Source organism: Sinocyclocheilus grahami, unplaced genomic scaffold (assembly GCF_001515645.1).
Source record: "Sinocyclocheilus grahami isolate Dianchi unplaced genomic scaffold, SAMN03320097.WGS_v1.1 scaffold654.1, whole genome shotgun sequence".
Classification (NCBI taxonomy): Eukaryota; Metazoa; Chordata; class Actinopteri; order Cypriniformes; family Cyprinidae; genus Sinocyclocheilus; species Sinocyclocheilus grahami.
In genome coordinates, this window is record NW_015505833.1 from 1577831 (window position 1) to 1582722 (window position 4892).

The following is a 4892-nucleotide window of genomic DNA, read 5'->3' on the forward strand; positions in this document are numbered from 1 at the left end:
TAGGATTTACACAAGCTTCAGTCTGGATCCAGAACACCTGAGAAGAGATGATGCCAACCCTGAAACAACAAACTACCAAATTTTGCTATAAGTTTAATCACAACATATAATCATTGCTGTTAATAGTGTTCATCATCTGTTTGATTACGTGACTTTAACTAACTGCATGATTTTTACTGTACATTTCTGCCATATGTACATCAACTTGACATACTCACCACTGATAAGCTACTACTAAATATATTGATGAAACTTAATTTCCTGTAAAGCTGCTTTGCAACGATTTGTATCATGAAAAGCGCTATACAAATAAACTTGAATTGAATTGAATCAATTATCTTGAAGCTGAATGTAAGACCCTCTAGACATATAAAAGCTTATGGTCATGTTTGTTTGCCATCATTCATGGTCTTTAGGTCATACAGTAAGTGTGTGGTTGAGTTTTCGGCATTAACCTGATCTAGTTCAAGGTCAACAGCTTCATCAGGTCACAGTGAGGTCACAGGGGTCAAACCAACATCAGCGTCTAACAGAGCTTCAGCCAAACCCGACTGTGTGCGACCTGGACAGAGTAACTTAAACCAAACCAGCACTCGCTCACCAGACGGACTCTTACCTTCTCCTAAACTACATTTTCAAAAGCAACTCCTGCAGAGTGTTGTGTGAGTTTTAGGCAGGAATAATACTCTCTCTCTCTCATCTGAATGTGATTGATAGTGATTGGAGAACAGACTCAGAGGACAAAGAGCTTCATTAAAAGTAAATCTCAGTGCTGGAAACTGCTGAGGCAAAGGATTTTATGAAGGACGTTCTCTCTAAATCAATACAAACCAACAACAAAATGAGTCCATTGAGCAGGAGATACACAACAGAAACGGACTGTAATGTAAAGATCATCTATCTTCCCAAATGAAGAGCCAGCATGGCTCTTTGAGAAGACCAGATATCCTGTGGATATATCGCTCTATATTTTAAGTTGTATTGATCACGTCAGAACGAATGGCTCGAGCAGCCAGGAGGAAACAGAGAGCGAGGAGGTGATCCTAAATCGAGTGGAAAAAGGTTACTGTCAGGGTCAACATCAGCATTACTGAAAATGTCACCCATATGAGACGGACACTTCAGTTTCACTGACACAGAGCAAACACACGGGCCATATGTGGCCTTAAAGTCACGTTTAATTGGAGAATTCCCCGAGTAAATAAAGAAGGTGACATTTCACCTCCTGTTCAGGTCCAGAATGCTAAACTGACTACTGGCCTGAAATGTCAAGATGGAATAATTTCAACCGATATTCCCATCCTATAGTCTGCCTTTGCCCTGAGAAATCACAAAGGTCAAGCTTTCACCTGACAGGCATTCAGCTGCAGCAGAGGACGTCTACGGCGATCACAGAGAAGCGCCGGTCAGTGGCCTCCAGACCTGGACGCTTGTGAAGGTCTCGTTTCAGCATTTCAGATTTCAAGCACCTCAGCGACCGGAGCAGCTTGTTAGAAGTCATTTGTAAGAAAATAAAATTCTCTCCGATGATTTGAGGCCTGTTCGTGAAGCTGAATAAAACACGCAGCAGAATCCTTCATAAACAATTATTGCAGATCGCGCACAATAAACACTCTCTGAATAAGAGACTCTGCTGCTCTGTTAGCTTTATTCCAATTAACCAACACGCTTGATTAACAAACACACCCTTAAACCGCCTCTGATCGTTTAATGATCAGTTGCATTAGAGGTAATTAGCTGCAAGATTGTGCTCCTCAAAGAAAACTCAGAGGCTTGAGAGTAATTAATGGCAGGACGGACGCAGCGAGGTCATAGAACGTAATAGATGATACACTTAGTAAGTATAGTAATTGCATAGATGGAGAATCAAATGTAGTATTCGAAGATCTTGATTACAGAGCTGTGAAGTCCTAAGAGACGGTATAATGAGGCAAACGAGCTAATTACGTCCTAATGACATCTTTAACGTGGAAATGAAACAATGGCGTCTGCTCCGGAGAGAAGCGGCAGGTTGGACTCATCTTCATCAGGAGGGAGGAGATTTTCTCCGGCACGTGAGTTTGATTCATAATGCCGTCAGAGTGTAATGCTGTATGAACGAGCTGTGCTCCTTATACTGACTCTCCAGATTAGGAGTTTAAATGAGCTCTCGTCCGCACTGCGGATGCCATGAAACGCAGACACGGTGAGCTCCGCTGTCCTCAGAAAAACAGCAGTCCGGCGCTGTTATTTCCCAGCCGTCCGGGTCTCCCTGGAGGATGAACGCCGCTTCCACACCGGCAGGGCAGATTTATCACTGCTATATGAAGAAGAAGAAAACAACAGCTGGATCTGCTGGAAGTGGGACAAACATAGACCATCAACACGGTGTATATGTTCATGAATTTAAACGATCCTGGATAAATGCTTGGTTTGACCTTTACGGTGCTAGAGTGACCCACAAACCCCAGCAGCATCTCTGCGCCTCGTGTTCTGGATCCAGAACAGCTGCATCAGTTAGCAGTCTCCACTCATTACTCAGCCAATTAATCAATGTTTTTGTTTCGTATCATATTTATTAGTTCAAGTACAAAAGGTTCCACTTGTCTTAATCAATTCGTTTTGAACACGTCATGCTTCTTGCACTCGAATTGTAATTAATAATATGTGCCTGGTGTTGTGTAATTCAATCAAACTATGTTCTGCAGGAGAAAAAGTTTTGCATTAGGCCCTGCTGGACTGCTGTAGAGCCGCTGCGGTGTGACTCAGTGCTGAAACAGGCCTCTATGACTCGATTTAAGGGGATCTAGATCAGGTCCGGGGCCTCAAGATAGCTTAAAACGATTTCAAATTAAATAAAATTTGCTGTAAAGAGCTAAAACTCAAGATGTAAGCTGATGTCACATTTCTCATTCTAATTCATTTCTTTAACAGCTGTCTTCTTAAAGGTGTGGTTTGTAGACCTGGGAAAGTCATGGGAATTAGAAAAAAGAAGAAAAAACTCTGGGACATTTCTATATAAGTATATATAGGTTTATAAGTTTTAGTTGTCCAGTTCTGAAATATTGTATTCGGTAACAATTACTGAGAAATCGCTAATTATGGGTGAAAAATATAAATAAATAAATAAACCTGCACTCACAAATGACAAGAAAAGTCATGTAAATTCATTAAGAAGCCGTGATTTACAGTGAATTTATAACAGCTAAGAGGCGTTGTTAGGAACGACGCGAAGCGGGTTTATTGCTTTTATAAAACGGTTACTCCATATACGTAGCAAGGTTTCACAGAATAAAGCAGAGCAAATAAAGTGTAATGATATTAATAAACACAGTATTCTTCCACTAAACAATGTAGCTCCTCAGAAACAGTTGTGGTTGCTACAAAGTGGTTGCCGAGCAACACACAAACGTAAACAAAGGTGTGTGTTACTTTGTAGCGTCATTTACAACAGCTTCGAACGCGGCTCAGCCAATCAGAGCCAAGCACCGGAGCTCTCCGCTTTATAAATTTCAATTAAATGTTATTATAAATATGATTTAATATTATTTACTCTATTATTATATTAACTACATTACTATTACTATAACTATTTAAATATGTAATGAAAATAATTTACATCACAGCCCCTAATTTTCTATACACAAAAACAAAAAAGTAAAAAAATGATCAGTTTTTGTTTTGTACAGCAGAAGTATCAGAAATATCTCGGGGGCCTTCAAATGCTGTCTTTGACAGTGAGGTGCCTCGGAGTCAGAAAGATCAAGAGTTATCTGTGGTGACACAAGGAAGTTTTTTTAGCTTCACAAAAGAGCAGCAAACCTCCAGAAAGATCTGAAGACTCATGAATTCAGCTGTGTCGTTGGAGAACATGTTCCTCCGGTTTAACATCTGAAAGGACTCTTGCTGTCTGAGGTGCGCGTGAACCCAAGGCCAGCGCCGCATGTGGACTAGAGCTCAGAACAAGGCCTCCACTGTGCAGGGAATTACAGGGCAGCTGCAGGCATTGACGCTCTGCGGGATACTGACCCAAAACCCCAGAGATTACCAGCGCCTGGCCATGCTAACCACCCGTCCCCTCCGAGCACTGCGTCTGTGATGGCTGCCCGACACGAGCCTGTGCACACGTTTACAGCTGCTATAAACCTGAAGTTCAAATAAAGAGCCATAAAACAAAAAGCTGTTTGTACTGGCAGCACATTTTAACTAGCCCTCATACACAGATGAGCGGGTTCATGCTACTGTTAACCAGTCATCCCGTATCCCACCAGTCTAAGAGTGTTTCAATCAAAACAGCAGGTGCACGACGGCCCGGGTGTGTTTGTGTACGCGTGTGTTTGTCTCTGTGTTGACGTTCAGATCTGTATCAAGTGCATTCTGGTAGTTCCAGGTAAAGTATACGCTTTCTGCCACTCGGTAAACACTAGTTAAAACAGATATGATGAAGCCGTTGTATATAAAACAGAAGATTAATTTGGTGGTTAACTAACAGATCGATGGCCATCTGTCCGTGTGAGTGTTACAGCGCATGAAGCGGCGTGCGGATCAGAGGCACACTGTCAGGCACAAATGGAATGAAGCGTCCATCATAAGAGGCTTTCCAGTATAAATATTAGCATTATCGATTAGACAGGGGCCTGTAGTTATGGAAACTCATGCAGCGGATCACTATGGAAACAGGTTTTTCTCCAGAGTGAGTGAGTGAGTGTGTGTGTGTGTGTGTGTGAGTGAGTGCGTGCGTGCGTGCGTGTGTGCGTGCGTGAGTGAGTGAGCGTGTGTGTGTGTGAGTGAGTGAGTGAGCGATTAGACAGGGGTCTGTAGTTATGGAAACTCATGCAGCGGATCACTATGGAAACAGGTTTTTCTCCAGAGTGAGTGAGTGAGTGTGTGTGTGTGTGTGTGTGAGTGAGTGT